The sequence below is a fragment of the Eubalaena glacialis genome, chromosome 9, assembly GCF_028564815.1.
Source record: "Eubalaena glacialis isolate mEubGla1 chromosome 9, mEubGla1.1.hap2.+ XY, whole genome shotgun sequence".
In the NCBI taxonomy this organism is placed as follows: Eukaryota; Metazoa; Chordata; class Mammalia; order Artiodactyla; family Balaenidae; genus Eubalaena; species Eubalaena glacialis.
The window spans coordinates 15,994,286-16,018,338 of NC_083724.1; the positions used below are offsets into that span (position 1 = coordinate 15,994,286).

The following is a 24,053-nucleotide window of genomic DNA, read 5'->3' on the forward strand; positions in this document are numbered from 1 at the left end:
CAGGAAGGGTGCATATCCTGGTCAGGGTGTTCGTAGGTGATGACATGGCTCCAGAATTTCAGTGTGTTTGCTAAAAGAACGCAGCCATAGCTGAGATACCAAGAGCATGATTCACATACGTAAATAAGCTTCATAAGAGGCAGAAAGTGAATAGTATCAATAGACTTAAAGATTGAAGGGCTTAGAAAGAACTCCTGTTTATTCAATAAATATATACGACTCCTCCCATGCAAAGGGCTAGGTAGCATGGTGACTATGGGCTTGGCTTCTGTAGCAAGGTGACTGGGTTTGAATCCTCGTTCTGGTAGGCGACACTGGGCAATTTGTTTAACCTCCTCAGTTTTCCTCATCATAAAATGGGAGTTATAGTCATAATAACAGTACTGATGTCACAGGACTGTTTGAAGGATTAAATGAAATATTATTTGTGAAGCACAGAGAGTAGTTCCTAGGACATAGGGCATAGTTAATACATATCCACCATACTTGTATGTACCAAGATCTCATCACAAAGGTATCTTTTGTGCCTTTGAGTTTTAGTTCTAGCTCAAGAAATACACATTAAACAGTGATATCACCAATAATTGTTTAATTACAATGATGATACATGTTATGAAGGAGACATTAAGGGTTGTGAGGGAATTGATATCAGGAGACCTACCTTGGTCTGGAGGTCAGAGAAGTGACATTTACCCTGATACCTACAGGGTGAGCAGGACTTGGCTAGTAATGGAAGGTGGCTTCTGACAGAGGGAACAGCTAGCACAAAGACCTAGGGGCATAAAGGAACTTTGTAAACTCTAGTAATTGGAAGGGGGTCAATGTGGTTGGAGTGGAGGAGGAGACATGATATTAGGGAGAAAGATCATGTGCATCCTTGCACACTTCATGTTAAAGTATTTTATCCAGATTGAAGTCATGGAGGATATGACATGTGAACTAAATATTTAAGGAGAGGTCAGATTTGGTTATGCAGAAGTGAAGGGTTGCTGGGAGAAAAAGACATGGCAGTGGAGGGGCCAGTCTAATTAAGGGCACAGAGAGAGGGACACTGGGAACCAGGAGCCGGTGAGCATTAATTTTTGCTAACAGAGAAGGTACAGAGGTGATGATTAGATATAAATAAGATAGTAAAGAACACAGAGGCCAGATGATGGAGGGCACTGAATTCTCGGCAGAAAGGTTCTGATTTTGATATTTTGGTATATAAGTAAACATCCTCCAGGTTCTGGATAAGTAGAATGGTGGATAAGAGTTGTGTTTTGACCATATTGTCCCAGGAGGTTTGGGAAAAAGTAAGGATGGAAAGGGAAGGGGGGAGAGAGAAAGAGAGAGAGAGGGAGAGGGAGAGGGAGAGGAGAGGGAGAGGGAGAGGGAGAGGGAGAATGAAAATGAATTTTAATTTTATTCAATTAGGAGATGCTCATAAAAACCTAGATGAAAGACATGGAAGACTTGAATGTTGCTCATACAAAGTAATCACTCAGTAAATATTAGTTCTTATTAATTCAACTGCTTTTAAAACAAAATAAAAATAACTCGATAGGTGCCAAATGTTATACCTCATATAGAGGCAAATTTTTCCTCCTCTTAGCTCTTGTAGCATCTCCTGTAGATCTTGCACATGCTGCTAATTTCTATGGTGCATTGTGATTGTTTAGGGATAAGTTTGACTTGGCAATGGACTTCAGACTCCTAGAAGACAGAGACCAGGGAAGATGTTTATTTCTGAATCCTTCACATCACCTCACATTCAGTAGGCACTTAACAAAGGTGGACTTTTCCTGCCTTTGTTCAGTCTATTCTGAACCCAAAGCACCCCAGATTAAGGGATTTTAACTCCTTTGAGATTTGACAGAGTAGTAAACTTAAGCTTTTGATGCAGTAGCAGGTGGCTCAGAGTCCTGCACAAATAGGGTCAAAACTTATCTTTATTTAAGAAGAGGAAAGTAAAACTTCCAGTTCAACCCTGAACATTTATCTATATTTCTTGTTTATTTCTAGGGAAAAAAAGGCTGTTTACCTTTTGTTTTGTTTTCTCTGTTGGCTTTCCTTTTCCAATTTTTTAATCTCAAATCTAAATGAAGCAATCTATAAAATCTAAGGTCAGGCTGAAGACTGTAAAAGTCATCTACTCTATATGTCCTGAATCTGGGGTCCAGGTGTAGACCTCCATGAATGAGACTGGCAAAGAGGGATTCAGTGAAATTCCATGCAAAATTTTGTGGCCATTTTAAAAACATATTTTTCACAAGAGAGAGGGTCCATAGAAATTGTGAGGTTCTCAAAGGAGTCCATGACTCTAAAAATATAATCCAGTGCTTATCAAACCATCATGTTTTGAAGACTAAGGAAACATCCCATTGTCTCACTAAATGTCCTTGGAAAAAGGTCCCATTCTAATATCAACCAAGATCTACAGACAGGAAGTTCTTTCCTAAGTCTATCCTAATCCTTTGGCACCTCCCTCCCCATGCAAGCCCTTGGTAAATTCAGTGGAAATAGCAAACAGCTGCTCACCAACACCCACCCCAAAGAAAGAACAAGACATTTCTCACATATCTCAAGCTGCCTTAAATGTTCTTTCTTTGGCAAAGAAGAAAAAAAAGAAATATATTTTTGGCCTCTAAACCTTTTCCCACCCGTGTGCATTTCTGCAGAAATGTTATCCATATGGTTCCGATTGCTTCCTCCATAAGTCATTAGGAATGCTTTGCACTGAGAACTTTTCTGATGACCAAAGAGTCTTTGGAGACTTTAAAAATGGCCCTTTTAGCCTTTCTTCATAGAAACAAGGAAGCTAAACAGAGTCAAATGCAAATGAACTAAGACCTGGAAAGGTTGAAGTTTTATTCAAAACTCAGAAACCATGAGACTTGGGTGAGTCTTAAATATATCCATGCAAAGCCTACACCTCCTCCTCCAGGGACAAGAGCTGATAAATACTCCACTGGCACAGAGGATGCCATGGTCTCAGCCATTTAAGTTGATATTTAGGGTTGGATGCAGTGACCCCATTAAATCCTAAGCTCTTTCAATCACCCTGAAGCTTTCCCATTATTCCCAGGGGACACAGTAAAGATTTTAGAGTTAGATTTGGGTGTGCAATTCTTGACTCCATCACCTACTAGCTGTACCTTGGCATGCTATTACCTATCTCATACCTCATAGCATTTTTAAAATTATAAAAGATAATGTAGGGAAGCCCCAAATGAAATGCCTGATGCATAGTAAAAGTTCAAAAATTCTCTGTCTCCTTTTTCTCTTTCTCTCTGTTTAGTAAGTAATTGGAACTTGGAAGGGTTCTGTGTTTCCTGGGGGAAATACTGACTGTGTGAGGTGTAGGAGAGGAAGATAGGAAAATGTTCCATAGTGTTAAGTCCCCTCTTTCTAAGTCATCTGGACCACAGCCATCTTGGGAGACTGATTAAGAGAGAAAAGCTAAGAGGAATCAGTCTGTACCTTGGTCCTCCTCTGAAGCTGCCTAACTAGATGTTTCAGACTGATTTCAGAACTTCATTCCCAGCAGGCCTGCTGTAGCCTAAAATCACTCAAGGAGGGATATTTGAGCTGGGAGATGATGGAGAAGCAGAGAGAAAGAGAGGGAAAAAATAAAGGAAGAGATGGAGTAGAAAGAGACAGAGAAGAAAAAAAAAAGGCAGAAGAGAGGAAAGAAGAAAGGAAGAAGGATTAGAAGCAAGAGGAGATGGCGACCTGGGGCTGCATACTGAGATGGATGGGAGAAGCAGTGTGTGTGGTGAGTGTATTTTTTTGTGGTTGGAATCAAAGGCAGAACTGTCTCAGGAATCATGGGCCAGGATCTGAACCTGAGCCGGAAGCCGAGGGAAGGAGAAAATTGTCCAAGCAAAAAGGGAGGTGTTTCTAGCAGGCAGAGAGAGAAAAATCCCTCCTTGGTCAGTGGCTGGAGAGCTGTCCGTGGTGCTGACTGCCCGTCATTTGGAGCAGACAGGAGGAGGAGAGAGGAACTTTGAACTGGCTACTGCGTCTCTCTTCCCCGCCTCCTCTCCTCAGTCCTGCACTTCTCAGACCCAGGCTCGTTCTCTTTTCATCTCTTTTCCCTTTCCTCCTTGCCAATTAAATATTTTTTTTCTCAAGTTCTCAATTCCTCAAGAATTTCTTTTCCATTCGAGCGCGGTTTTGTCTGGGGAGGTGCCCGTATGGGTCCGTTTCAAGGCTCCTCTTCCTCTAATTAATTCACTAGCCCCTAGATCCTTTTAGGTCTAAGTATCACATCTCTCTCCTATCACCCTTTGGGTAATAATAACATTAGTAGCAATAGCAACTGTAATTAAAGATAACATGCTTTGAGCACTCAGTAGGTGCCGGGGAGTATTCCAAATGATCTTACATACATTAACTCATTTAAATATTACACCAACCATGTTAGATAGGTAGTTATATTATCCTGTTATACAGATGAGGAATTAGAGCTTAAGAGGTAAGTGAATTGACCAAGATCACATACCTACAGGATTCTTACTCATCTAGAGCCTGCACTTTTACTGAATCTGTGTTCCTTTAAATTTCTCATCACTTTTTCCTTATTGCTCCCTGCCCCTTAATCTGGTACCTTCGCCAATGCCTACACTTGCCTAAGCTTCCAGGGACTAGGAACCCTCATTGCTGATTTGGTTTAAATTAAAAAAGGAAGCAAAGTAAGCAAAAATACAGAATATGCGCTGTGTGAGAATTCAGAATGTGTTCTGGCCTTCTTTTCTGCTTTAGGCAGAGGCCCCGTGCCAGCAACCCCAGCCTGCATTTCAGGCTAAATTGGGAGTCTTTGGTTCTCTGTATTAATGCCTTAGCCCCCGTACCCTCGCCCCTTTCCTGCCTCTGGTGGTATCGAGAGAACTTTGTGTCCCCTCAGCGTCTCACTCCTACATCCTGCCCACGTAGAGAGAAGCATTTGCTTAATTCTGGGAGGCTACGTGGGCTCATGCCTACACATGCAGAGAAACAAACAGTCTGAAGTACTCATAGAGAGCCACGCAGATACAAACGGACCCACACGGGCACCTCCCCAGACAAAACCGCACTCGAATAGATACGCACAGACACACAAGCACCCGCATACCTAGAAACAGATACCCGCGACGCACACAGCTACAGACACGCTTAAGAGCATCACGATGCGGGGGTCTGCGCATACCCACCACACACAGTCCCTTTGGGTGCTCAGACTCGGAGAGACGCCACCCCATCCCCAGACCCACGAGACTCCCCAGTGGCTCAGCCTCAGCCCACCCAGGCCGCCCCTCCCTCCGAGGAGGCCTCCCTTCTCTCGTCCTCTCTCTTCTCCTCCTCCTCCTCCGCCTAAAGATGTACAAAACACTCCTCAGAATAAACCCCGGCTCCTGGCTCCTCCCTGCCCGCCCCTAGGCAGCCGCTCCCCCATTCATCTTCGCCGGTCGCCGGGTAAGTCCCTCCCCCCGCGTAGCCCGGCCTCTGCTGCTCCCCGCCCGGAGACCGCGGCGCACTTGGACTTCCCTCTCCATTCGCTAGTCGCCTCGCTCCCGGGCCCCAGGGCTGTGAACTGAGCTGGCGCGGGTTGGGGGGGAGGAAAGCGCAGGCTAGAGAGGGCGAGAGCGAGGGAGCCAGAGCCGGAGAGCCGGGAGGCAGAGGCAGCAGGGACCGCCTTCCGGAGCCGGGATTCATGCCTGTCCTCGGGACCAGCGAAGGGGACTTGACGGCTGAGTATGAGCCAGGCTGCTAGGAGCCAGGTACCCCTACGCCTGCAGTGCCCGCGCCGTTCCCGGTATGCGAGCTGGACGCAGGGCTCTCCCAAGTTCCCTCCGAGCCGAATAAAAAGCGTCCGCGCGCAGCTCTCCGCCAAAGACGGACGTTGACTCCAGGTAAGGCGGCGCCGGGCGCCGGGCAGGCAGCCTCGCTGCCCTTGGAGACCGCCCGGGACCGCATTCGGGGCGCTCCCGCCCGCCCGGCCCCTCCCCCTCCCGGCCCCCTTCCGCGCTTCACTCGGCCACCCCGACGCCTGCAAGTCCTCTCAGCTTCCCTGGAGCGGGGGGGTCTCTGTATTCTGGGGCGCAGAGGGTTAAATGCGGGTCTTAGGAAGTGGCGTGTGTGCTCCCCGCGCGCTCCCGACGTGTGTACCATGGTGAGAACTTGATATGGTGCTAGTGTGTGTTTGCGTGTGCGGCGTCGTTTGCGTTCGATGCGTGTGTTTGTGATTGTGTGTGTGTGTGTGTGTGTGTATAGGGGAGGGGTTGAAGAGAGGTCCTCTAACCTACTTAAGGCACGATGTGTGTGTGCATGTTTGTACGTGTATGTTTGTGTGTGCTCGTGTGTCTTTTTAATTAGGTCTATCCAGCGTACAGGGAATGGGATCCTTACTATAGGATCACGTAGCCATCGGGAAACCCGCTGTGGATTCCCCTTGGGGCTCTGGGCTTGGGATTTGGGGAGGATTCCGGGGTTCGGCATGGTACCTTATTTAGCCCAATATTGGTACCTTTGAAGGAAGATTTCTCCAAAGGATGGAGATCTGCTACACTTGGACTCACCGTTTGATATGAAAGAGAAATGGCCAAACCCTGAGGCAATGACAGGCTGTCACTTTAAATTCCACACTGGGCAGATTCCAGGATTCTGATGGGAATTTGGAGTCACTGGGAGAAGTCGCAGGTGGACTCATGTGGGGCAAGTCTGGGGTAGAGTCTACCCTGCCTCTCGGTTTGTAATCCCAACAGCATTACAACACCTCCTGCTTCTGTGCTCTGGGGGAGGATCTGGGCAAGTCTGTATGGATCCCCCTCCAGGGAAAGGAGAAAGGGTCCTCAGGGACTTGCTCATCCATCATAGCTACATAGAATCGCAGAGGAAATTTCATCTGGGGGCAGCTCTGAGAAATATGGTAGGAGATGGATGGGGCACTTCCCTAAGACAGATCCCTTCCCTAAGACAGATGGGGCACTTCCCTAAGACACTTCCCTTCCCTAAGACAGATCCTTCTTTCCCTTCCCCATTTCAGGCTTGGGGAGACCCAAGGGAATCTTTTCCTATACTGTGCCTCCTCATGGCTCCACTGGGCTTAGGAGGATCCTGGGAGAAGGTAGAGAGGGTGTGTGTGTGTGTGTGTGTGTGTGCGCGCTTCAATACTGAAGGAGACCTACAATTTGGGAACTGGTTGTGGGTGGAGAACTCATGGCGGAGTGTGACGGTAATTGACTTAAACTGCTGTTGATCTGCACCTCACATCTCTTGCTTGGCTCCAACATACTGCCAAGGGCACACAGGGCTGGTGGGAAGAATCTCAGTAAGGAAGACAGTTCAGGTCAAGCCCCCCTTTCCTCTTTCCTCCACCTTCTAGGAGGCTGTCTAGGTAAGTCCTTTGGCCTCCCAGGCTAGGTCCTGCTAGGCTTGGACTCTGGGGCCAGCCATTGATTTGATTCCCGGATGCGTCTTAAAGGCTTGCCCTACTCAGCAAAAATGCTGAGTTTTACTGCTGTTAGCATGGCCTCCAGACTCGGCAGCTGTTACTTTCCCAAGGTAAGAGGCAGCCGTTCTGCTGTTAGGCAATGAGGCTCCGGAGGACAAGGGCTGAGATGCTGGGAACACAGCCTCTTGTCTACCTAGGCAGGAAGGGGCCAGTGGAAAGGTCTTCTAGGGGAAAAAAGTAGAAATATACTTGTCTTAAAAACCTATATGTATATATTTATCTTCTGGGGAGAGATAAAAGCAAACATGTGTTCACGGGAACCTGCCCTGGCGGGTGGGTGACGGTGCTACCTGCAGGCACTTGCAGACACACCATTCTCTGGCCAGAGGCTGACACCTCAGGCTGAAGCTTCACACGGCCACAAGGAATCTGCTTCAGGAAACTCATGTCAGAGCAGAGGTCCCCAGTTCACTTTAGGTGGGGTGTGTGAAGGCAAAGGAGGAGACCCCATGTTAGGAACTGCTCTCATTTTCTCTCTTTTTTAATACATAGACAATAGAAGCCGGATGGAATATTGAAGAGCAGACAGGCAGGAGTCTGTAGCCAGAGAGGACATGAGAAGTCCCCAACATTCTCTAGCGAGTTGGTGGGATGCCCAGGGCTAGAACCTATGATGCCTGACAGCCAGATCAATGTCTTTTCCTCTTGGCCACACTGCCCAGGGACTATATATTGCTCTCCACCCCTACCCTGCCACCATGTTCCCATCCAAGATAATCGATTATCTTCCCTCATCAAACTTCTCATTTCAGAGATGCATTTCAAAGCTGTTCCATCTGGAAACATGACCTGGAGAGAAAGGGTCCAACGCTTTAATCACACTCCCGGTTAGACAGACAGAAACAGATAGACAGACACACACATGCACAGAACATACATTCCTTCTCTAATGCCTTCAGAGAATTACACACAGCTAGGGACCTAACGCTGCCCATGCCTAGTAGACAGAAGCCAGCAGAGCATCTGGACTGTACCTGAGCTCTTTATTAAGAAATGCTTTGCTTTCCCCAGAGCCAAGTGTCCACCCATCTAGCAATGCAAATACTTCAGGCAAATTCATTTCTTTACATCAATGAGTCTCTTACCCCTATACAGTCATACACATTGCCGTCACAGGAGCATGCACAAGCACACATGCATACATGCACTCACACGGACACACGCAGATTTAGAAATCTTTTCTACTTGGTATATTTCCCAGAAAAGAATTGCAACCTCTGCACCAAATTGCATTCCCCTATATAAAAGCATCACCCACACGAAGACTGGGACTCATAGTCCCACGGAACGGGAAGTATAAAGCCCTGTGAAAGATGGGCTCTTAAGAAGTTTAGAATCATGTCCAAGCAAAAGTGTGCTCCCGGACTCCTAGATGCTCTTTTTGGGGTGCAGGTGAGCATGGAGAAAAAAAACATGGGTGTTTCAGGCCCATCTGCAATAGAGCCTTTCCATACAGGCTTTTCCGGGACTGGATGGCACTTTAGCTCCCAGAAGGGGGAGCTGTGACTCCATTTCAATCAAGAAGAGACGGATCAGAGATTCCAAATCAGCTGTTGAGCCCCTGTTGAGTTTAGACAGCCCAGCTCAGACTGCAATGAATATATTTGAAATTGTACCGGTGGGGACCTTAAAAACACTCTCCCCTGGTCAGTCCAAATAAAACATCTCCCTCTTAGTGCTTACAAGAGTTTATGCTTTTGACCAAAAAGTCTTCTGTTTCTCTGGAAAGGTCTTTGCCCAAGGGACCTTCAGTTGTGGGAAGAGAAAATTTCTGATTTGCATCCTCTAGCTTATCCCCTCCCGATTCCTTAGATGAAATCACCAGTACCTATCACCTGACCAGGCCACTAGGGTTAGCCATATCCTACTCATCTTCTCTACCTGCGTCCGCCTTGCTAAAATCAAAAGATTAACAAACTGGCCACTGAACTCCCAGTAATCATATTAAAGACAAGATGGGGGTCATGTGAAGAGGACGAATCTTCAAATGTCATTCTCCAAATAATTCCACTCATTGTTTTCCATTCTAACCCCTTCTGCAAGGAGTACCTCTATCTTTCTCTCCTCCATCTCACAATGTCAGCCTCACATTTTTAATATCTTTCGTGTATTTCAGCATCCAGCTCAAATGACCCTTCCAAGAAGTCTTCCCCAAATCTTATTTTGTAATTAATCTCTTTCTACCCTGTTCTTTCATATAATTTTGTCTGAAACTCTATTTTAGCTTGTGTCTCTCTTTGCCCTGTTTCATACCTCTGTGGGCCTGTGTCTCACTTGCCCTCTTCGATATGGTCTAAGATCTTAGGAGCATTTTTTTTATCCCCAGGGACTGACACAGGGTAGTTGCTCTAGAAATGTTTGCTGTTACATTTGAAGCCCAGTTTGATCAACAGCTGTAATTTTTCTCTCTCTTTCCCTCTTTCTCTTTCTGACAATTGTTTCATATTCACTCAAAGCAATGCAATCATGGCTTCAAAATTATACCACCTATACCAATAATGTAGGGATACCAATGATGATACAGACAAGTAAACTTCTGTCCTACTTGGAAGTGAAAGTTTCCCTGCTGTGTTCCTGGGTCTTTAGTTTTGTTCTCATTTAATCTTCCTTCTCACCCAGTGAGGCAGACACAGGCCCTTTTAGTGAAGAGGAAAGTGAAATGCAGGATGTATAGGTCCCTTGCCCAAGAGGAGAGTGAAACTCAGTATGGCTAGGTCCCTTCACATAACCAACAGAGCTAGAATTTGAACCTAAGTCCTCCTTGCTTCAGCATCTCTGCCTTTTCCAGTGTACCTCTGAGTTAATGGTAACTGTTGTGGATGGCCAAGAGGATTGGGTTGTTCAGTAGTTACTAGGAACAGTTGGGGGCATATTATTAACTCTTTGAAATTGATGTTTCATGACATTCATCAAAGAATCTCAGTGTTTTAAGGTTTCACTATAACCAAACCTTTCTCCTTATTCAAGAACCAAGAATCCTTTTTTTTAATATCCATAACACATGGCCACTCAGTCTCATTTTTAGTACTTTTAGCAACGGTGAACTCTTTGCCACACAAAGCAGCCTGTGTTGTCTAGGGAGAGCTTTGCTGGAATGTTTTCTCACCTTGACACTAAATCTGCCTTCCATCCATAAGTCTCTAAAATCATATAACACAAGTATAATTCTCTTCCAATCTTATAACCACAGATATTCTCTTTCAGACTAGATGGGCCTATTTTCACAGCCCTTTCTCCTGTAACATCCATTCAGGCCCCTCACCAAACTGTATGTTGTCCTATAGGCATCGTCTAGTTTATCTGACTTATGGGGTAAGCCACAAAAGGGAGAGGTGAAGTTGAGTGAGGATTAAAAGGGACGTTCGTTCATTTATTGATTCAGCAAATATTTATTGGCTGCCTACTATTTTTCAAGCATTGCTATAGACCAGTTCTGTCAAATAGAACTTTCTGTGATGCTGGATATGCTCCCCGTGCTGTCCAGTATGGTAACCACGAAGCACATGTGACTGCTGGGCCCCTGAAACATGGCTAGTGTTACTTTGGGTTTTTTATCTTATTTAATTTTTATTCATTTTATTTTAATTTAAGTAGCTGTATGTGGATAGTGGCTACTTACTGAACAGCACAGATCTAGACATCAGAATTGTAGCATGAACCTGGTCCTGTTCTCATGGAGCTCATAATCCAGTGGGGAGAGATTGCTGATAAATGAGTAAAGACATAGACAAGCAAAACAATTTCATGTAATAGTAAATGTCATGCAAATAAAAATTGGGGGTAATAGGCTAGAAAGAAATGTAAGTCACAGAACTTTAGATAGGGTCGTCAGGAAAAGAATTCTCGGAGGGAGTGTTATTAGAACTGAGATTTAAATGAAAAGGAACCAACCTTGTGATTATGTGGGGAAAGAATATCATATCAGAGGCAGAGAGAAGAACAGTGATGACGTCACTAGGCAGGGTCAAGCTTAGGAAATCTAAGGGATAGTGTGACTGAAGCTTTTGCATGAGAAAGGGAATGTCATAAGATGAAAATAAGGTAGGGAGAGGCCAGATCACAAAGGTCTTGTACAAGGTGAAGGATGAGAAGTCTAGACATCTCCCCTTTGCAGTCTCCCTGTCTAGGAAGTAGGTAGTCTGAGGACTGAGCTGAGGAGAGTTTGGAGATTGACAGAAGCTCATCATTACGTGTTCTCTTTGGGTTTTCTTCGTGTCCATTTTTAATCAGTCATTTCAATGACTTCCTCTACTCTTAATTTCTAGTCCTGCTCTGAGTGCTACACACTCTGGAAATACCCAAATCTAAAGGGAGGGGGAGGACCTGGAGAGGGGGGAATGGCTAGAAAAGGAGGAGAGGAATGAATACCTGGGGAGAAGTAATTGAAATGAAGTCTGATGAAAAAGGAGGAAAGCTGGAATCAGTTTGGATCAGCAAATATTTATTGCGTCTCTTGTCTGGGAAAGGCCTTAAACAAAATGGCTTGGGGGTATGGCGATGAATCGTGCCAAGACTAGAGGAGGTCTGCAAATCCATAAATAATTAGCATTCATGGAGACTGATCATTGCCATTTCAGAAGTTCTGTGAGAGTTTGGGGAAGGGTAAGATTACAAGAAGACACAGAGATGGTGATGGTAGAGGAAGGAGGCGGATGGCTATGATTATAAAGTGTTGGAGATCAGAGATGACATCTGTTCATGTTATATCTTCATTAATTCCAAGTGTACGAAGAGCACAGAGACTCAGGGCACCTGATTTTAGTCCTGGCTCCTACCACCGTATATGTGGACCACCTTGAGAACATATCTGCCCTTCTGTGGGCTTGCCTTCTGCCAATTAAGAAGGACCACACGGTGGCCTGCCTTACCGAAGGGATTTGCCCAGCTCTGCGGAAATGGTGCACGACGAAATTCTTGTAAAAGCAGAGAGAGACTCACACGCGATAGCCACACTTCATCATAAGGTTTAGATGTCTTCTCAAAAAGCAAATCAAAAAGAAGTCATACCTCAGGGCACAGATTGTGCCTCAACAAAGTGTTGCTGAGTGGGATAGAGGTGGCTTTCTTGTAACTCTTAATATCAAAGGGATTACGTGTTAGCAGGAAACCCACTGTCCTCCTGGAACATAGTAGCCTAGAAAGGCTGCCTAGAAATCCATAGACAGCCCTTGCTACTGAGGGGGTGGAGAAGACAATTAAGAAGATAAGGAGGCTGAGGAAATGTGAAATTAATTTCTTTTTTGCATATGAGGGTGAGGGGCATCTTTATCTCTCAAAGGAACTGTCTTTTGGAGATTGCAGGCGGCCTTAAGGCGAATAGACTGAAAGAGACAGGGTGTGGGAAAGTTAAGAGTGGTAAATTACCAGGCCTGTCCTCTATCCCTTGGGGGACACACATAGGAAAGAAAGCCTGGGGTGGACACAAAATACATCATTCTGAACAAATCTTGTTCTCAGTTTGTGATTATCTCACAGGGTGCAGAGCTGCATACAACAGTGTCAGGGCCATCTTGGGAACAGCTAAGAGACTGTATTCCCCTCAAGGGTGAGGAGGTAGATGCATAAGGCAATTAACAAAAGCAAGATGCCATGGTTTTTGTGTAAATTGCAAAGGTCAGAGCAGCAGGGTTCCAAGTAAATGGCCCATCTGAACAGCTAGAACCCTTTGTAAGGGTTAACCCAATACTGGCCCGGAGGGGTTTCTGAGGCATAATTTATCTAGCCTTTCAGAAGTCCTGCAAATGAACCAGTAGGAACCTCTCTGAGAAATAATGGATCCTGGGGGTATTGTGGAGCAGTTGAGTTACAGATTACAAACTGATTCAGGAGGGGGAAGGGCAGACATCTAGGATACGATTGCTTTTTAGAGGACCCACACTTCCAAGTGGTCAGTTCTTATGTAGGTGAATTTCTGGTGGGCTGTGGAATCCCTAGAGACTCCAGAAACCCCCAAGATCGATCTGGAAGACATTCCAAGAACTGTGATATCTACCTTAAGTAATTATGTTTTGGTTTACATGGTAGTGGATAAGCTAAATTTCTCATGGAATTTGATGGGCTCTGGGTTTACAGGCATATCAGGGGAACGACCCGCAAGAAGCCTTACCTGGCACTATAAAAACATCTGCACAAAGCACAGGAGCCATTAAAAAAAGAAAATCAGCACTTTGATATGTTTGGGAATGGAGGGAAAGATTGAAAAGTAGATTACCCAGCAGGGGGTGGTAATATGGTTTTCCTACTGGGACCAATTTTGGAGTCATGACTCTCTGAGGTGACGTGGTCCTCGTCAAGTGCCATTACCAGAGATGGCCGAGGCAAGGGAGGGCCGAGAGGGGTCATAATGAAATTTATTATGAATGCATATCAGCAGGACAGCATCATTCAAAGTCCAGTGAAACCTTGCAAATGATTCCTGAAAATATTACTAGATCAGCCACAGTTTTACCTGCCCTCTCCTCTCTTTCCTGACAGTGGGAATTATACATTTAGGCAGAGCATAGGATAGAACTTGAGGAGTTCTGGAAGGGTCTTCGCCCACAATATTTAGAGATGACTGAACTATCACAATTAGAGAACCATTCTTGAAGTGGAGCAGTGGGTGTGCCAAGAATGTCACCAATTCTTTGAGCTGTAATGGGTACTTGGCATAGATATCTTGTTGAATGTTCTCAACAAGCACGTGCATAAGCAGTATCATCCCCCATGCTAGACATGAGGAAACTAGGGCTCAGTGCAGTGATGCCCCTCGGTCAAGGCCACACACTGAGTCAATCATGTGTTGAGGATTTGTACTATTTCTGTCTCACTTGAAAGCGTAGTGGTTGAAAGCGTGGACTCCAGAGTTTGTGTGCCAGCTGTGCCACTGGCTAGCTCTGTGACCTTGGCCAGATCACCTAATGTTTCTCTGCCAGTTTCCTCATCTGTAAAATGAGGATAACAATAGTCACTCCTCATAGAGATATTGTGGGGTTTTAATGTGTTTATACGATAGGTGCTTTGAATCGTGCCTGGCAGATCATCACCATTATATAAATGTTAACTATTATAACTTTTTTTTTTATTATTACTACACCCTGTTGCATTAGATGAAATGTCGCCCAGGCCCCAGGTATGTTCCCCAACTGGAAATGTCCTGTAGGAAAGAGATTATTATCAGGTTCGAGGCACTACGTTGCAGATGAGCTTTCTGAATCTTTTCTTTTTTTTTGGAGGCACCTCATGGTATGCAGAGCTTCCCTGACCAGGGATTGAACCCGCGCCCCCTGCAGTGGAAGCACAGAACCCCAACCACTGGACCACCAGGGAAGCCCCTCTCCATCGTTTTTACCAATCCTGTCCCCTCATATGGCAATGTGATACCAGCAGTTAGGCGAGAGATTAAGAGTGGGAAAAGGCCTTGAAAGATTCAAAATGATTGAGGCAGATTTTTTAATTCTTTCTATTACCATGTGTCAGAAACCAGATATAGCCATACGATCATTGACCAATCAGGGCTGAAAAGTCATCTTCAATATGGTCCGGGTCAACTTTCTCATTTTTTTACATATACACTTTTTCCTCTTTAGGATCCAACTGTATCTGAGTTGATCGTGGTACCCTAGTCCCCTGCAGCCCATGTCATTGTACGTCTTGATTTGGTGTCCTAATCTGTAAGACCTGGGTGTTCAGCAGGTACCTATGGGAGAGCAGCTGATTGACAGCAGTCTGCATGCCCTCGTGTGACCCATGTTTATCATCCTCCTCCTCACGACTCCCCTCTTCCTCGTCTTCATCATGTATCTTACCAACTGCTTGTATATCTTAACGTGTATCTTATTCAACCTTCACAGTCACATTCTGAAGTTGGAATTCTTCTCCCCATTTTCCAGATGAGGACCTCATGCCTCAGAGGTGAAAGGATTTGCCCCAAGATAAAAAATGAGTGATAGCATCAGGTCTCAAACCCATATCATCAGACACCAAACATAACGTCTTTCCACTGAACTGCCCTCCATCCACACACACCCCTAAGGCATGGTCCAGCCCCTAGAACCTTGGTGGCTTCCCCAAATCAAGGTGGATTCTTGCTGTTTGGTCTCTGTTATTTTAGGCCAGGTACATTGTTGCAAATCTTCAAGCCTTCTGTCATACTGTCCCTGCCCTCAATCCCAGTCTTGTATATGCCTAAACGAGGAAGGCATCTATCTTACGTGCTCCAGGAGATGTTATAAATGGCGTCACTGGAGGGAAACTTCTTAAATCTCCTTAATAACCTGCATTTTGCTTTCTCTCCTTTATCTGTCAGCGTCATGAATATCTTCCACTCTTCCAGTGCTTTCTGGCTGCCAACTTCATAGCCTCTTAAAATAGTAATTTAACTTCACAATGCCTCAGCAGGAAACCTTAGCTTAGCATGTTTATTTGCACCCTTAAGTTGTGGAAGCTCCAGTGCTGCTGAGACCAGGACCAGTGGTCATAGAATAAGCTACTTTCTGACTCTGGACCCCAGCCAAGAGCCAAGATCTTACTTTTCTTGGGAATAGAATCACCAAAGCCACCTCTGGTAACAGTAGCACTTTTAAAAGAGGCTCAGGAAATAGCAGGGTGGAGGTGGCATGAATTGTGACAGCCTAATGTTGCAAGAGAAAAGATATATATAGACAGATAGAATATATATTATGTAAAATATATATAGAATACATATGTATATATATTCTCTCTATGTATATAGATAGATATCTATATATACTCTCTCTCTCTACACACACACACACACACACACAGAGACACACATGTGAGTGTATAAAGGAATACTGAATGTAGTTGAGAATAGGTAGAAAGGAGAAGAGCAATAGATACAGGGGGAAATGTCCAAGGCAGAGTTCTCTCTATTAATGGAACATGAGCCCAGATATGGTCATAAGATCATCTTTTGCCAGAATATGATCTGGGGATGGAACTTCCAGCTAAAAATGGGGTGGGGAGGGCTTCCCAGGTGGCGCAGTGGTTGAGAATCCGCCTGCCAAGGCCGGGGACATGGGTTCGATCCCTGATCCAGGAAGATCCCACATGCCACGGAGCAACTAAGCCCGTGTGCCGCAACTACTGAGCCTGCGCTCTAGAGCCCGCGCTCCACAACAAGAGAAGCCACCGCAATGAGAAGCCCGCGCACCACAACGAAGACCTGACGCAGCCAAAATAAATAAATAAAAAAAAAAATGGTGTGGGGAACACACTTGGTTCATAAACCTATACAAAAAAACAAAATATTCAGGTTCCCTAGTAATCAAACAAATGAACATAGGAATGTGATGCCACACAACATCATCAAGATGTGTGTGTTTTTTTTTAATGCCAGCATCCAGTCTTGGTAAGAATGAAGGGAAAAAGACACTCTCCTGGGGCATTGGCAGAAATCTTTATTGAATGCAACCTTTTATGAAATGTGACTTTCATTCTTTCATTTAAGAAACAGACATTGTTTATTGAACACTTGTTCTGTGTAAGACATTGTTCTAGGAGCTGTAAATGCAGCAGTGAGCAAAACTGACTAAGCCCCTGCCTGCTTGGAGTTGACCTTCTCATGAGGGAGAAGAGACATAAATAAACAAGCAAACATATAGTATGTCAGGTGGAGAGGAGTGTCATAGAGGTGGAGGGCAGCCTGGTGGGAGAGGGCGGGTTGTTTTGTATAGATGGGCAATGGACATCCTCAGTGGGATGCTGACGTTGGGCAGAGGTCTGTCTGAAGTCATGGGAGAGCCATGAGGACATCCAGGGACGAGCATTCCAGCAAGAATAAAGTCTCTGAGGTTGGACTGTGCTTGGTGGGTTAGAGGAACAGTGAGGAGACCAGTGTGGCTGCAGTTAGGTGATCAAGAGGAAGGCGGGGAGAAGAGGAGATGCTTTAGAGCAGGATCAGATCTCTTTCCATCTCTACCGCTATCGTTGTCTCTGTCCCTGTTTTTTAAAAGAAGATGCAAATCCTTCCATTTTAAGAAATTCCCCATTCCAAGAAGTAAATTAATTATTTGTGTGAGAAGAAGGAATTCAGAGTGTTTGGGAGAAAAAAGAAACACCAAAACAAAGCATATCATGGAATATCTAGAGTCATTCGGAATGATAGTAGAGAAGCACATTTATATGTTCGAAGGTGGGATGAAAATAGGGAACCTGTAAGACGGGGCTCGCAACAGTACCTCCCTGATAGTTTGGCTGTGAGAATGAATATCACGTGTATAAAGCGCTTAGCAACATGCCTCGTATACAGTTAAGTGCTGAATCAATGGCACTCATGATGACATTTATCGATATGGGTATATTTTTTGGTAACCTACTAAGTTAAAAAAAAAACCCATAAGGTACAGAATATTGTGTATAGCATGCTATTTTGAAAGGTGCACCCTAATATTTGAGTGGTTATCTTTGGGCGATAGGCTATGAGTGAATTTCAGTCTCTCCTTTATACTTAACCTGTATTGCCTAATATTTCTTTAATGAATGTGCATTACTTGGGTAATGAGCATTTTAAGTAGTAAGATGTGGTGGACCAGTGAACAGTTCTTGGTAGAAAAAAGACCTGAAGAAGCAGAGACACGTGCTTTAATGCAGAGTTTGCTAAATTTCTAAGTAATTTGTCCTAAATCAAATTTAAATGGACTCAGTTTTTTTTTTCCTTTTTTTTCCTTGACCTTGGCCTGAGTAATAATGCTCATAAAAACCAAATATTTGATAAGTAATTTACACTTTGCGATATACACTAAAATAGCTATCATGCCCTTAAAAGACAAGCTGTACCACCTCTGAATCATCTGGAATCATTTCACGTACTGGTAGTATTTTGTGTGCCACGATTTGGAAAACACAGATTTAGTGGCTGCCACCTGGGAATCAGCTTTGACTCTAAGAGTCACTTTTAATTTTGGGTAAATCACATTCCTTCTCTGGACCTCAGTTTCCTCGCTTGTAAAATGAGGGCTTGAGATTCAGTAGGGGTCCTAAGAAACCCTTTGGAGGTGCACCGGGGGAGTAGGGGGGTTGAGCAGGTGAGATTGCCTGAGTCCATCCTCGCCTTGCCATCTACCTAGAGCAGATCCACTTTATCTTCTTGGCTTTATTACTCTTGTATAAGAGTTGAGTAAAGGGTTCCAAGTCTTTTAAAAAATGACTTGAAATCATTGGTTTAAACATTAAATGGTCTTTAATGGGGATTTACAAATGATAGATTTTGTCCTAGATTAAGTCATTGTCTTGAGCTCTTTGGGAGGCTATGTATGACTCTGACATATCCCCAAGGGCTGAGTGGGAAGAGAAGGCATATGTAAGACTGTGTCTTTGCCACCTTTGTAATCACAATGCACGACATATAATCGCCCTCAAAGATTAAATGAATTCAAGAAGGTATAAGCTATATTCAAGGCAGCCTCGTATGAAAATGAAGTATTCCCACAGGAAACCTCAGGAGTGAAAGCATGCTAATCCAAGTTGCCCAGGAAAGGCTTAGGACAGGCAATGGCATTGGAGGGAAGGATCTGTCCTCGTGCAAGTGGAAAGGGGGCATTCCACGTAGAGGAAATGGTGGGCACGAAGACATGACCCCAAGTTTGTGTCTGTTTTTCATCACAGAACCATAGAATGTTAGAACTGAGCTAGAAGGGACCTTAGGATGCATCATATCTGACCCTCCCTCTTCTTTTCAGATAAAGAAATTAAGGCTCTGATGGGGGAATGTTATGGCAAAGGCCACGATCTTTATTAGTGAGGTTGTTAAACCTACCCCGACTCCTGATTCCCAGGCAACAGTTATTCTTCTGACTGAACATTTTCATGTCATTTCCCACGGTGCACGTGTTCCTCTGAAACTCTGAGAAAAAGGTGTTGTGTGGTCAAATAAATTTGGGAGCTGCTTCAATGATTTACCCTCTCTTGGAAATCAAATTATGTGTAAGCACATTTCCTGACAAAGTCCTGTCATAGAGATTTTAAAATCTAATTCAATCTTTCTCAAAATTTGACTACATAGTTTCAACTTTCTATATTTTTCATTTAATTCATAATAATGTTCTATATAGCTTACTTGAGGAAACTCAGCACTAGACAAATCTATCTTCCATAGAAAAATAAGAATATTACGAGTATGGAAAAATTTTATATAAGCAATTCTGATGGTCCATATTATTTCAGAGATGATGGTCGTATTAAGAAAATTATTATCAAAGAAGAGTAAGAAGGGAAGTTTCCCAGATTTAATGTAAGTTTCACCTTCTTCCCTCCCTTCCTTCCTTCTGCCTTTACCATCCTACTTTCCTGCCCTTTTTCTCTCCGATCTCCAATGAATAGGACATTTTTTTGATCTGAAGTTCTGCTGGTCTGATAAGGAGACAGATGTGCATCATGAGGTCATACAGAGTAGCTGGTGCTGAAACTGGAGCATCACAGCAAGTTAGGGAGAAGAGAGGAGGTCTGTCTGTGTGAGCCATGAAGGATGGATAGATGGAGGAACAGCATTCCAAGTAGAGAGTGGGAGATGAAATAGTTCAGTCTGACTGGAGAACGTGCTCAGGGGCAAAGCTAGAGACAATCTAAGGATGAAACGTATAAAACCTTAGAACTCCTATTAAGTAATCTGTGTTTAGAACATTGTCGGTAACTCTTAAGAAGTGGATGGACTTGATCAGATCTGGGATTGAGAAAGACAAAGACGGGGATACGGGGAGGGGGAGGGGGGAGTCTGGTGGCCCTGTAGCAGGTTATCGTAATTGTTCAGATGACTGATAGAAGATGTCCTTCTAGGCTAGGGCAGTGACAAGGGAGGGGATTGGAGAAACAGTGATGGTGGGACACAGGAGAGGGAGGGGTTAAGGATAACTTCCTCCGAGGCTGTGCCAGATCTAGGCCTGTGCTCTCTAAATAGTGCATCCAGAAACAGCAGGGTCTCAATTATCTCACCGTGGGCTGTGGAATTCTAAAAAAAAAAAAAAGTTCTCAAAACAAAATTGTTTAATTTGCTTTAATTGAAAAATAAACACATGCCATGTACAGCACTCTCCGGAGGAGGAGGAAAAGCTAGAAAATGAAATGAACAGTTGGGTGTGGTAGGCCCTCAATTATTAGAAATTCTGAAATGAGAATTGGTGTTGGTTGAGGACATTAATTTGGGGTTAAATTCAGGAATGGGAAGTGTAAGCCTTTTCTCTAGGCATTGGTTTTCTTAATCTCTCATGAGGTTATTATTTTTATTATTATTAAGAACATTAGAATGGAATAGAATCTGCAAAAATACTGAATCACTGTGCCATATACCTGAAACAAACACAATATTGTAAATCAGCTGTACTTCAATTAAAAAAAAAAAAGGAACATTATAAGGCAGCTGTGGAATAAAGGAAGGAGTGCTGAACATAGAGTCAGACAATTAGGGTTTGATCCTTTCTCTGTCGTGTTAATTATGTGACCTTTGGTGAGTTATTCCATTTCTTAGCCTCAGGCTCCTCATCTGTAAAATGGGGATACTAATCCCTACATTATTGTGTTCCTATGAGGATTGTATAATTAATACACATGGGAATTCTAACATACTGTTAAGAGATGATGGAGAAGGAGGGGGAAGGTGAAAGAGGAGAAGAAGGAAAAGGTGGAGGAAGGTTAGAAGGAGGCAATGGGAAAGAAAGAGGAGGAAGAATATTGCAGTGAGTCCAGTGACTCATTCAGTCATGCAGGATGGGTTTGAGAGCCTTCTACGTGCCGACGCTGGGGGCTACCATGGCAGGAAACAGCTGAGCCTTGCCTCTGTGGCACCTCTATTCTAGCAATCAGTATTCTCAATCTCTAGGCCATAGCATGGAGTCAAGGAGGAAGATTGGGTGAAGGGAAGTGGTTGGAAAGCCTCAAGATGTGTTTTAGGAGCCCTCATCTCAATTGGACATTCTTCTCTCTTTTCACAACCAGTCTGCCTTCCCCGATCAAGTACAGATGCTGTGACCCTGACGTAGGTTCCACTTGTCTCATGGGGAACACAGTCTGACCACCACTTTCACATCAAGGTGATGGTGGCTTGGAATTGTTAAGCTTTTTCTCTCTCTCTTTATTTATTTTTGGCTGCGTTGGGTCTTTGTTTCTGCTGCGTGCGGGCTTCTCATTGCAGTGGCTTCTCTTGTTGCCGAGCATGGACTCTAGGTGCGCAGGCTTCAGTAGTTGTGGCTTGCGGGCTGTAGAGTGCAGGCTCAGTAGTTGTGGTACATGGGCTTTGTTGCTCCGCAGCATGTGGGATCTTCCCGGACCAAGGCTCGAACCTGTGTCCCCTGCATTGGCAGGCAGATTCTAAACCACTGCGCCACCAAGGAAGTCCCTGTTAAGCTTTAAGTGTCTTGATTCTTATGATATTGGCATCTTAGAATGATAGTTTTAGAATCTTAGGATAGTAAAAACTGAGAGTCAGAATCTCATGGACTCATAGAATGTAACATTTATGGAATATAAAAATCAACTCTGAGTACCACCAAATCTTAAAAATCATAGACTCATGAAATTAGAGTTTCTTGGAAGAGAATGGCATTTTATGGTTATCTGGTCCACCCTCCTTCCTAGTTCATGGAAAATACTAATATAGCATTAAAACTACAAACATTCGTGAGAACCTTTATACAGGAAAAAGGTGGCCTTGAAGGAAATGCAATGCTTAATAACACTAATGGTAATATTTTGGTCAAGGGACACTGATGGTGGAGACAGGTGGAGTTTTCGAACATCATAAAAATTCTTGGTGGGGGCCAGGGAGGGCAATCGTTGACTTTACTGATACCCGAGACACTCAAGTAATAGAAATCTTGAAGCAAAATAGGAATCCGTGACTTTGCTCACTGACCATTCATGTTGTCATTTTAGAAAATAGTCCCCTAAATATTGGTCTTCTTTCTTAGGACTATAAGTTCTGGGAGTGACAAATGCATCTCTATGACTTATACAAGGTTTCTAGAAAAGTGCTTCGCATTGCTGGACCCTTCAGGCCTCCAGTCTTATTGTTTTTTTTTCCCTCCTTAACTTCCTCTTGTTCACTCAAGGTCAACTATTGTTGATCTGTGTCCTTGCTTATGTTTCCTCTGAAGTGCTGGCTTATATGCCCAAGACTTTTCTTTTAGAAAAAAAAAAAACACCTGGCGTCCATTTCGTGTGAGGTAGTTGTTTCCTCCACATCTCTCACAGGTACAGAAAGAACCTGGCTTAAGGAAGTGTAGAGAGTATGTAGGGCTCTTTGCTTTATACCACGGAAGCTGTGTGTGTGTGTGTGTGTGTGTGCACGCACGCACACATGTGTGTATGTGCCGCCCACATAAAATGTGAGTTTGGTTGCTTTTCACATGAGTGTGCAATTGTATTTGAATGTGCTCATGGATTTCTGCATGCATTCCTATGTGGTTAAACTTGTGTGAAATGAATGTGCTTCTGAATAAGTGAGATGTGTAAATGATTATGTGGTTCTTGACGTCTATTTGGTGAGCATCTACTGCATATCTGATAATGAAGTAAGTCCTTTCATAGATGCAAATCTCTTGCATTTACAACTATGAAATAGGTATTACAGTTTCTGTTTCGAAGATCTGTCAACTAAGGTTCTTAGAATTGAAGTGAGGGACTTCCCTGGTGGCGCAGTGGTTAAGAGTCCTCCTGCCAATGCAGGGCACACGGGTTTGAGCCCTGGTCCGGGAGGATCCCACATGCCGCGGAGCAACTAAGGCCATGTGCCACAGCTACTGAAGCCCGCATGCCTGGAGTCCGTGCTCCGCCACAAGAGAAGCCACCGCAGTGAGAAGCCTGTGCACCGCAATGAAGAGTAGCCTCCGCTCACCGCAACTAGAGAAAGCCTGTGAGCAGCAATGAAGACCCAACGCAGCCATAAATAAATAAATAAATTAATTAATTAATTTTTAAAAAAGAAGAATTGAAGTGATCAGGGCTGGTATTTGAAATGGAGTCTCTATATGAAAGACTTTTGTTTATATGTTTTTGTGTTTGAGTGCTTGGTATGTGAGTACAGGAGAGTGTGTGTGTGTGTGTGTGTGCGCATTTGTTCATGGGTATGTAGGTAATTTACATTTTTTTGCATGCATTTCTTAATACCTGTGGATGCCTATATATATATAGGCATCCACAGGTATTAAGAAATGCATGTTAAAAAAAGTTCATATATATATATGAAATAGGAAAAAATGTTCATATATATTCATATATATATACGAATATGTATGTAGTAAATATGTATGCACCGGCTGAAACCATAATCATCCAACAGAGCAAATCTGTATCTTTGGTTTTGGGGGTCGAAGGAGTTTGGGGAAGCACATCCAAGAGGCAGAGGATAGACAGCTTAGTATAAATTCATCCACAGTGCTGACATGACTATGTGCTTTGCAGGGATTTTTCACTACAAGTTATTAACCCCTGAGATCTTTTTTTCAAAATAAGTATACCCAGGCCCAACCCAGACCCACTGAATCAGATTTTCTTTGGTAGTGCTCTCATTTGAATGTATTTAACAAGTTCCCCGAGCAGTTCTGAAGAGCATCCTTGACTGACAACCTCTGCTCTCTGGCAGCCTTCA

The 24,053-nt window shown here is 44.0% G+C and overlaps 1 protein-coding gene across 1 annotated transcript in view; it reads left to right on the forward strand.

Moving 5' to 3' along the window:
* The first annotated feature begins 5,824 nt into the window (after positions 1-5,824).
* The window catches only part of BRINP1 (BMP/retinoic acid inducible neural specific 1), a 179,589-nt gene continuing 161,360 nt past the window's right edge, over positions 5,825-24,053 (forward strand). The window contains exon 1 of the mRNA XM_061200996.1: positions 5,825-5,873. The gene's annotated coding sequence lies outside the window, so the exon portion shown is untranslated. The remainder of the gene's footprint in view (positions 5,874-24,053) is intronic.